Source organism: Malaya genurostris, chromosome 1 (assembly GCF_030247185.1).
Source record: "Malaya genurostris strain Urasoe2022 chromosome 1, Malgen_1.1, whole genome shotgun sequence".
Classification (NCBI taxonomy): domain Eukaryota; kingdom Metazoa; phylum Arthropoda; class Insecta; order Diptera; family Culicidae; genus Malaya; species Malaya genurostris.
The window spans coordinates 148,166,343-148,177,379 of NC_080570.1; the positions used below are offsets into that span (position 1 = coordinate 148,166,343).

The following is an 11,037-nucleotide window of genomic DNA, read 5'->3' on the forward strand; positions in this document are numbered from 1 at the left end:
CAAACTAAACTGCTAGGCCGCACTAGCAGTTTCGTTTTTACTGCTACGCGCTGAAGAGCCGAAGGCGAACAAAAAAAAAATCCAGATTTTTTAGCGTGTGCATGGTTATAATTTCAATTAGGATTTTCATTAAGATATTGACCGCGGCCTATATTCTCCTGACTCGTAACTCAAAACATTTATCTTTATACTCTTGACTTATCACTATTGAGTCAAGGCTCTGGTCTCTTAACTCTTGAATTTGTAAACTTGACTCTCAATCCTCAACTATTAACTCTTAACGCTATTCATTATTCTTTATTGTTTTCAATGTTCATTTCATTATTTCTTTTTATCAATCCAGTATTTCAGCTCCTTCATTTCTTCATCGTTTATCTTTTCTCTCTTAAGCATATATTTTCTTAGTCAAATATTTCAACCAGAAAATTGTCACTAAGAAATTCAATACCAGTCAAAGCAACATCAGACGGATTCATCTGCGAAAAGAATTACGCTCGTTTCGTTTCAGTACGCCACCAAACAACTTCTCGAACAAATGTTATAAGGAGCCATTGATCGAAGTGAAGCCCCTTGCCAACTCATACTCATTTTCGACGATAAATTCGCTAAAAAACTTACGGTTTGGAATATAATTTGAAGCTGCGGCCAAAACAAAACAGGGTTTCACCGCAAACAAGAATATGTACTCTCTAAAGTACAAGCAGGAGAGCTTGAAAAAAAAACGTTTTGGAAAAAGATTTTGCACAATCGGGCAGTTGTCAAACAGAAGTTGAAGGAGAGCGGTAGTATAAAATGGCAAAGAGTGTCCAGAATATAACGAACGGTATTCGCCGAATGTTTATTGTTTATTTATTTGTCGTCAAACGAAAGTAGACCACAGGATTCATTACAAGAATCGTCTTAAATTAGTAAAATAATATTCTAAATAAAGGGTGATGTTTTGCTGGTATCTTTTTGACAACACTGTTTTCGACAGATCACGCGTGAACCGTGTCTTGTGTCATTGTCAAACTTGTTCAGATTGGTCTATAATTTAATCATGAATGGACACTGGCAAAGTTAGCGCAAGAACCGTTTTTTTTATCTACAAATTGTGTTCAGCGACAAAGCTCATTCCTGGTTGAATGGATGCGTCAGATAGCAAAATTGCCGCATCTGGAGTAAAGAAGCATTTCAAAAGCTACCAATGCATCCCAAAAACCTGTTTTAATCCACCTAGTGGTGTAATGATGCCTTTCTCATATCAATCATACTATCATCTGTGGTATTCTTCAAAATAATTTTCTTCGATTCTTGAAAGAATAACTGAAATCGTTTTATTTGACCGTCTACTAATAATAACTATCAATTGGAGAAGATTTGAGGTCGATTTAGAATTTTTTACGGTCTTTCGCCCTTTCCAGTGATAGTATAAAATTTTTAACACATTTTATCCTATATTTCCGGATCCGGATGAAATTCAGGAATTCCGTATGGAACCGCAGGAAGTTTCATTTGAACCTTAGTGAAAATCGGTGAAAATCGGTCGTGCCATCTATGAGAAAAGTTAGAAAACATATTTTAATTTTTTTTTAACATTTTACCTCATAACTCCGGAACCGGAAATCAGATCTAAATTAAATTCAGGAATTTAGTATGGGGCCTGAAGTGCTTTCATTTAAATCTAAGTTTGTGAAAATCGGTTCAGCCATCTCCGAAAAAAGTTGGTGCACATTTTACGTAAAAAAAACCGTAAAACTGAAGAATTTTTTTCTTATTCCCAATATCTTAGAAATGCCTGAAACGTCCAGATCTGGTAAAACCTCAAATAAAATTTCAGAAAAACGTCTTTGGAACTTAGAGATTTCTGAAATCGAAAATTTTTTTGATGCCGAATGTCTTATCTTCATGAAAAATCGAGGTCTGGTGTAAGCTAAAAAATTCAGTGTCCAGACCTCGACGTTTTCATGCATTTCTAGGATAAAACTAGAAAATCGCGTAACTTCGGAAATCCGCGTTACTTAGGTAATCCGCGTAAAAAAAATCCGCATAAAAAACCGCAAAAAAAACATGTAAAAAAGATCTTAGCTAGATTTTTTCGTGTCATGTATAAAAACTCGCTCCGAAATTTTTCTAATTATCAGACTGTAACGGAAAAGTGGTATCAGATTAAGTTCATTAGCAGGCTATAGGGCTATGAGGCCTTTAATTTAAATTTAATTTGAATAACATCGGTTACGCGGTCTCCGAAAAAAAACGAGTGCATTGTTTTCTCTGTTTTTGCACATTTCATCCCGTTACTCCCGAATCGGAAGCTCGATCCGAATAACATTCAATAGCAGGCTATGTGATCAAGAGACCTCTCATTTGAATCTAAGTTTATGAAAAAGTAGTCCAACCATCACCGAAAAAATCATCCTTGCCAGCGAAGACTTTAAATCGTACAAAGCCTGTAAACATCCAAACCAGCATATGAAACAGAGTTCTGTGACCAAATAACGTGGTAAGCAGAGCTTAAAATTGTCACGACTTCTCAATGAAAAAAAAACATTCCAACAGTCTCATTTTCAATGTTTTACTGTCTCATTCGTTAATGGCCGACACCAGAACAAACGAAGAGAGGCGAAGCATTTTCGGTTCTCATCGAAAAAATGAGAGTATGATTGCCAATGTCACTCTTTCCTCTATGACAAGCAGGGCCGGTGAAAGAGGTGGGTACGGTGGGTAATACTAACCACCCGAAAATTCCAAAGGTGGGTAATTACCCACCTGAAATTTCGAGCGAAATTGTAATTCGGAATAATAAATAAAATCCAAATTATAGAATGCTAGTTCTCAAGGTAGAGCAAGGATGTGATTTTTTTAACAATATATTTATTAAGATGAGACTTGACAAGGATCATTTGAGCAAGCAGAAATCTTTTAGTAACTCAACTTTCCCCTTCCAGCCGAGCTTTAGCAGTACTTGTCTCGTCTCAGCTTCTATACTTTCACATAATTAAAATCACTCAAAATCTTTTGACGTGGGACTACGTTTATGTTTTCTACACCGGTGTGCAAATTCAAAATACAGAAAATAATACCATACAAACAGGATTTGAACATTAATATCTCAATCATTTTGAATTGATTTTCAATATCACAAACACAAACATCACATAAACTGTTTGGAAATATTTCTACGCATATTTCAGATAATTGGTGATTGGAACTTCAGTTAGGAACGAAAATTATTGTCATGGGTTCCTTTAGCAAATAAGACAGTTTCGTCTGTACTCGGTTTTCATAAGATTTCTGGGTTTCAATGAGTGCGTTCGCATTTAATAAAATTATTCATACAAAGCAAGATTCTGTATCGAATAGATTCCATCCTTATAGAATTATTTGTCAATGACCTGAATATTGACTTCAGTTGTAGTGATGACTGTCTCGTTCGAGCCAAATATTTTTTTTCTGATCAGTAAAGGACAAGCAGCCCCTAGGTTATTGTGAATAAGGTGCGTGAGGAAACAGATTGCAGCCCAATTCGTTTAATATTATGTCAATTTGGTTCATCTTATGAGGCCGTTTTTTTACGATTTCGCACTTCAAACGCATCAATAAATCAATGTAATGATCACTTTTGAAGTTACTTTCTAGCTCAAGGTAGTCGATGTTAATGATATCGCGAGCATCTAAAAAACAGACGCCATGATTGTTCAACTACCTGGTACGTTTTTGGGTGACTTTTCCAGTTTGAATACTGGTATGACTCCGGATAAAAATAGTGTATCCATGTTTCGTCCATTGCTTCATACAAACGCTTTGTGAGCGAATGCGGCATCCATTTGGAAAATATCTTTTTTATGCCCAGATTTTCGTACAAGATCGTAAAAGAACTTCCAGTTTATGTACTGTTTCATTTAGCCACGTTCAAAATCAGAACACCACAAGCCTTTATTTTTTAATGGATCCGAGTGGGGGAAATACTCCTCAAGCTAGTGCTGGGTTTGCGCTGATTTTTTCCCTTGAAAAAAATTATGTTTTATCAATACACGGTTTTATCAATGTTTTATCGTTTTTTCCATTTTTTATAAATGAATTAGTAACGCCGCTTATATGTAACGTCTTATATTCAGTGTTTGTGATGCTATTGATGTGAAAATTTTTTCCACATGTTCTCTGAAGGTTGGTACTTTTGAAAAATGAGATTAGTTCGACATCACAAACGTCAGCTCTGGGTCAGTCCCGCGACTTATTGATCAATGCGTTATGTACATCAGCGGCTGAACTGTTCATGAATTTGATTTATGCGCCGTTCGACTCGCGCCACATTTTGATTGAAGATCGGTTGTTTCTTTGTATTCGAGGAAATGCTCGATGCCCTGAAAATTCTCAAAGAAATAATTTCGAAAATTCGCAGATATGAATAAGTTAAAACGGATCACGAAAGCCTGCTGCCTTTGCATTGAAACTAGCTAGGTAGTCCTTCGTTACATGCAATGTTTTATAGAAACAAAACATTAAGAAAAAAAAACGACCTTGCACTTTTAAGGGATAAATATAATTTCCGTTAGAATAAAGGTACACTGGAACCTTAATTTACGCGCAGAGCGGGGGGTGCGTAAATACAATTTCACGTAAATTAAATAAAACATCGCGTTATTTCAAATTTTTCTGGTAAAAAAAGGTTTTTCAAATTTCATTTGATTTTAGTGTAAATAACATGAACAATCCTACTACGTCCAATGCTTTAGCGCCTGAGGACCTTCTGAGTATGTTCTGTGACTATGGAAATGCTCAAGAGATGTTCCAAGATCCAAGAACTATTTGGAGTACTGTCCTTAGGAACTACACTGTGTCACAACAAGAACTACAACGGCTAATACATTTTTGTTTGTAGTTCAAACTTTTGAGCTACACATTGTTTACTTGTTTATTTTTAGCTGTTCCAGGTAGGTTCCCAGTCGTCCAAGAACTTCAGTGAAAACAGATCTTAAGATCAATACGAGCATTCAGCAGACCGAGAACGATAAGTTAGTTAATGCACTTTGTTACACTGGTAGATCTTAAGACCTAAACTCCAGGAAGTTTTCGGCTGGATCATCGGTTATGTTGGTAGACCTTGAGCCTTTTCCGAGGAGGTTTTGAATAAGCAAGTTCTTCTACAGATCTTATCACAGTATGTCAATTTTCTGTAAATAGTACTACGAGTACATACCGCACTTAATAGTTATATAAAAGCGATTAAATACAATAAGAGAATTAAGACGAAATGTAAAGATAGTGATACAATATTTGTTTTCCAGTTTTATTTTTTGGATGCCCACGCTCTTATTTAGATTCTTTGAAATTAAACAATTCATTAATGTACATTTCATAATATTCAAATTCCTGAAGCATGTTAGATTGTTTTGTAATTATATAAATTGAAATTTCCATCTTTATGCAAAAACCTTTTTTTTTAAAAAGTCGGGAAAATCAAATTCGCGTAAATTGAGGTTTTGGTGTACTTTAAAATAATGGGTCGTTTCCCCCGGTATGAAAAATTACCCACCTGAGTTTTACATGTTTCACCGGCCCTGATGACAAGACAAAACCCAATTAACGGCTGCAGGGAGCATCAGCAGAATTTCAATTTTCATTCTTTCAACGATTCATCATATTGAAAATCTGTGACGCTTGGCTTAGCTTGGAAATCAAAACTACTACAAATTCAACAACCAAGAGGTAAAAGTCACCTTTTTCTGTCATTTTCGGTTCTCAAAGCTTCGGTTGAATACCGACACTGCATACTTTGGGATTTTCACTGGAAACCGTGAAGGACTGAATGGACAAATGAAAGAAAGAACACAATTTTGAAACTACTGTCCCGCTTATGTCATTGACTGGACATGGATTTCGTTCTCATAGTTTGCAATTTCTCGTCATTTCCGTCTATTTTGAGTAAATGCAAATGACTTTTATTAGCTCTGGTGGTAAGTATTTGTACGACCGTGATTTGATGGCGAATCATACGTCAAACTCGATTTAAAGCAGCTTCCCAGTCGAATGTTTTACGTCGCGACTGGACTTGGGTATTTGAAGGAAAGATACAAGTTCGCGAAGAAGTCTTCGAATTGGCAAGCGATCTGTAGTTGTGGCTGGAGAACGTCCACATAAGGGAAATAAAAAGTGTATTGCCGTTTATCCGCAACTTAAAACTCTGGACTAACTCAGACAAATAAATCCATCTATTCTGAAATAATCTCACCCAATTCCGCACGGTTCCACTTAAACATTCTTAATCCCTGTTAATCTTTTGAAAACCTTTCTAATTCTGCATACGAGGGATTGTAAGTCCCTCGAAATCCCTCATAAATCTCAAATCTTCCTTAACTTACTTACACCCACTAAATACTGTGTGAGTTCGGACAAGGTTGTCTGCAAGTATAGGAGCGTGATTTGGTCTGCTGCCACCAGATTTCGTTCGAGCTGAAGAAATGTACTATGTTACTGTGGGCTGAAAGTAGTAAGACTTTTGAATTATTATTCGTCGAAATATTTTTTCCTAGGATGGTATGACTGTCAGTGACATCTCTGTATGAAGTGTCACGTCAAAATATTCATTAGTGTTCAGTAAACGTCTGTCTTTTTGAAGTTTTAAAAGTGCAATCGGCGATTTTTACAATGAATGAACAAAGAAGTTCCATTAAACTTTATGTGCGGAATCAAATGCATGGTGCCGAAACGTTCAGAATTTTGCAAAAGGCCTTCGGTGATAATTGTATGTCGCAAGCAAGTGTTTTTGATTGGTACAAGTTATTCAAAGTAGGTCGAGAACACGTCACATCAAAGCAAGTCAAAAATCACAGTCAACAGTTTTCTTTGATTATCGAAGTTTGTTGCACTCCGAATTCCATCCTTCCAACCAAACTGTCAACAAGGAATAGTATTAGAGTGTTAAGGAGTATATTGAAAATAAGCTATCCACAATTTTTTCTTTTAATTATGATAAAAACGATATTCTATTCAACCTGAAAATTGATCCTTTTTTGTACGAAATTAAACTTGAGCATTATGAAAACCGGATGAAATTTAAGTTATTCCATCACGAATTTGCGAACTTTTAATCGAACGCTCTTCATCAAGTTCCGGATAAGTGTTACATCGCTTTTTTTGGACGGTTGAGCCCAAATTTTTGTGAACTCCTCCATGTTCCCAGCTGCCTTAAAAGTCTTCCTGAAGACCCTCTTAACGATTGCTCAGTAAAGTTCGATGGGTCAAACCTGAGGGCAATTTGGTGGATTGATATTTTTCTCAACGTAATTTATACCCTTTTCCGCAAGCCAATTGAGAGTGGTTTTGGCATAGTGAGCCGACGCTAAATCCGGCCAAAACAGTGGAGGTGTACTAAGTTTCTTATATAAAGGCAGCAATCTCTTCTGGAGACACTCAGATCGATAAATTTCTGCATTTATAGTTCCGGTAGTGTAAAAAATGGTTGACTTCAAACCACAGGAACATATTGCTTGCCATACCAGTACCTTTCGACCGAATTTCTCCACACATCTAATACAGCTGTTGCGAAACATTTCAAAATCGTAAATCGTCAGAGAAAAAAAAAACGATTTGGCAGGCGATTTGCGAATGAACAACAACACCTTCCGAAAGTGCACAGTAAAACCCCGGAAGGTAATGCCAGCGGAATAACAAATCACAAGCACTTACATTCATTCATCAATCAATCCAGCCGTGGGCAGTGGTATCAGTGGTCCCGGTGGTTTTACGACGGCGGTTATATTATTGGAACCACGCGCCACCCTAAAAATAACCTGGTTCAAGTCACCGCCAAAAGTACTTGATAATTGTACGTCGTCCTACCCTTCGCCGTAAGTGTCTATTATAGTCCCGGTACCCCCGGAGTGCGATGAAGCCGACACCAAAAACAAAAAAAAACTCTCCGCCATCGCAACGGTACAGTGACATGCGGACAGTCGTCCCCCTTCCCTCTCGGGGACGGGGATGATGAAAAGCTAAGCTTCTGGAAGCTAAAAAATAGACTGTTCTAAAGGCGAAATGGGATTATGGATTGGCTGCTTGACATGGCTGGTTGGTTGGGTTGGGTGGCACGAGCGTACATGTCGTGAGCCGTACCACGGACCTTTACCGATCGCGCTTCCCCCCCTCCCCGGCTCTGCGGGCCATCAAACCCCGCGAGTACGAATGGATGTCAGTCAGCCTGCCTTACGCTTCAATGGTTACAATTTCTCACACAGGATCCGGTTGTTGTTTTTTTTTTCTTCTGTGTTCTCCCCGGCCGCGCTTGGTCTATAGACATAGAGGCCGCCACTGTCTGCTTTTGTTTATCGTCACATGAGAAGGTTCCACCGGGAAGGAATAAGCCGAGAATAAGCTCAAAAGCAAGTGACATACGAGACAGCAACAATGGCCCCTGCTTTTAAACGCGCTCGACCGTGTGTGTGTGTGGGAATATGTGCTGCATCGGAAGGAAGAAGGCACAGTTGAAAATCTACGGAAAAACCATAGGAACTGACACTAACTGAATAAATGATACGAATGTAGTAATGGAATTTATTCTCAGTACGCGAAGCTTACCGTTATTTCTGTTTTTTTATCCTTCTTTTGCTGCAGAAGCAGGCTTTGACGATAATGGAGCTCGGCGAAGGTGACATAATCGTGATATTTTGTGACGGCAAAATTGGATGATTTTAAAGTGCCCATTTCTAGGAAACCGGTACTCCCAGTTTGAAGGCCCCCAGTTATTCAGCGGTTGACCCCGGTTGTTGGCAGAACGGAGAAAAGCAATTAAATTTTAACGTGGTTCTTTTTTTCTTTTTTTGATAAAAGGAGCTCCGATGGATGCCAGCTTCGTTTGGCAGCAGTTTTGCGACGGAATACGGGTAGGAACGAAGAAAGGGGCTTTCAGTACTTACCCCAATTTGTGTTCCGGCGATGGTGCCTCCCAACAAATGAGCGAGACGATGCGAGTAATGGGCACTTTGACACTATGAACTTGGTAGGTGTGAATGAATCCCGTGTTGCTGCTCGCTGAACGGTGAAATTATTTTCAGCATCATCTAGGCGCAAGGTCGCGATTTGCATTTTGAAACTTTTCGCTGTGCTGCTGCTGCTGCCGATGCTGTTGTTGTTTTTGTTGCTGTTTGTGACGATTGGAGCCGGCAGGGCTGCGAGAATCTTAATCTGATAACATTAGCATATTAGGGTGTTTTTATTTTTTTTCTGGTGAATTGAAAATAAACTGTCGTCGGTACTTTGCATCTTTTTTCTTTGCGATGTTTTAAGTTCGATAATTGCGAATAGTAAGCGAAGTTCTTCAGACCATATAAAGCAGAACGGTACGAATACCGCTTCCAAAGTAGGCCAGATAACTGCTTTCCTGTGGGAAAATATTCGCTCTGATCAAGCACTGGAAAATTTGCGTGCTGTTTTTTTTTCAGTGATGAGTTAGGCATATGTGAAACGCTGACGAGGATTTGAGTGTAACATCCACTAAAAGCCAGATAAAAACGAATGAATATTCACATTTTCAAATATTCAAATTTATGCCATTTGATCTGAATAATTTACCGACGGAACTTGACAAGGCTCGACAATTCGGAGCTTGTGGTATGTTAGAGTTACTTGGGAATAAGCAGTCGAATTCCCGGAGAACATTGAATTTTTATGTGTGATAAACCGAAGAGGGCTGCATATCGCCAGATCCAGACGGATGAAGGCAAACATTTCGAACGAACCTATCAACACATTTGGCATGTGTTGAATAGTTTGTTATTTAATCGATTGAAACTCGTATTATTTTTCTTTCAGTAGATCTAGAGTTTTTGTTTTCCGAGAAACTGATCCGACGGAGTTGTGCAAAATTCAATGGAATCAATTTTCAGCTGTAACAAAAAGTAGAGTGTCTAAAATCCAACGTAATCGACATCGAATCCGTAATGTTCGCAATAATTTAAAACATTTCATCGGAAATATTGGCTATTTCGTTGTCTTTACATTGTAAAGGGTGATTTTTTGCTGGTATCTTTTTGGTATCACTGTTTTTGACAGATCACCCGTGAATCGTGCCTTGTGTTATCAGCGTTGCCATTATTCCAGATTTAATATGGTTTAAAAGATCCCCATTTTCATCGAAATATTGTGTTCAGCGATGAAGCTCATTTCTGGTTGAATGGATACGTCAACTAGCAAAATTGCCGCATCTGGAGTAAAGCCGAGCCAAAAGCATTGCAAGAGCTACCAATGCATCCCAAAAGAGTCACTACCTGGTGTAAATTATGGATCGGTGGCATTACTGGGGCTGTGGGCCGTACTGCTTCAGTTTGGAAATTGCAATTTTCGTTGCCAAAAATGAAAGGATTAGACATGCCTAACATGCGGTCACAACAAGACGGTGCCACATCCCACACGCCACGCGAAACAATTACCAAATTGCCTTCTACAAACAGTGAAGCATTTATTCGTAAAACACCGGTCGATATGTTGGAGAGAGTGTGTCAATATGTCTAGTTGCGCATGAAATCATCTTCAAACAATAAATTATATTGATCGTTTCAAATCCTATACCTCCTATACCTCTTAAAAAATTACCCTTTATTTGACTGGTCGTTTGGTACAAAGCTGTCATTTCAAACGAACAGATATCGTCAATATGGTTTGAGATATTATAACAAAAGGCATCCAACATACACGGAACCGAAAAACTACCTCATTTTTAATACTTTTCACCTAACTTCGGAATTTCATTCATTGATCTAATTTTAGGTAAAGTGCTTCTAAGTAGTTTTCATAAGACACTTGCGAAAATATATGAGTTACCTGTTGATATTTAGTGGAAATCATGTTACATTTATCTAAAATGCACAACAAAATGATGAGATATATCGTAACCTCTAGATTCTATATGAATTTTATATGAATGTCACATTGTTTTTCATATAGATTTCAATTGAAACACAGTTGATCGAATCAAGTGTTTTGCACGTACATACATTTGTGCTGTACTACTTTTTACACTTGAAAATGAAGTGTTTAACACATGTAGTTCGATTCAATAGC

The 11,037-nt window shown here is 37.9% G+C and overlaps 1 long non-coding RNA gene across 1 annotated transcript; it reads left to right on the top strand.

Moving 5' to 3' along the window:
- The first annotated feature begins 6,022 nt into the window (after positions 1–6,022).
- Positions 6,023–9,328, top strand: LOC131426154 (uncharacterized). Its single transcript, XR_009229059.1, has 3 exons — positions 6,023–8,740; positions 8,809–8,977; positions 9,033–9,328. It is a non-coding gene; the product is annotated as an uncharacterized LOC131426154 (long non-coding RNA).
- The last annotated feature ends 1,709 nt before the right edge of the window (positions 9,329–11,037 follow it).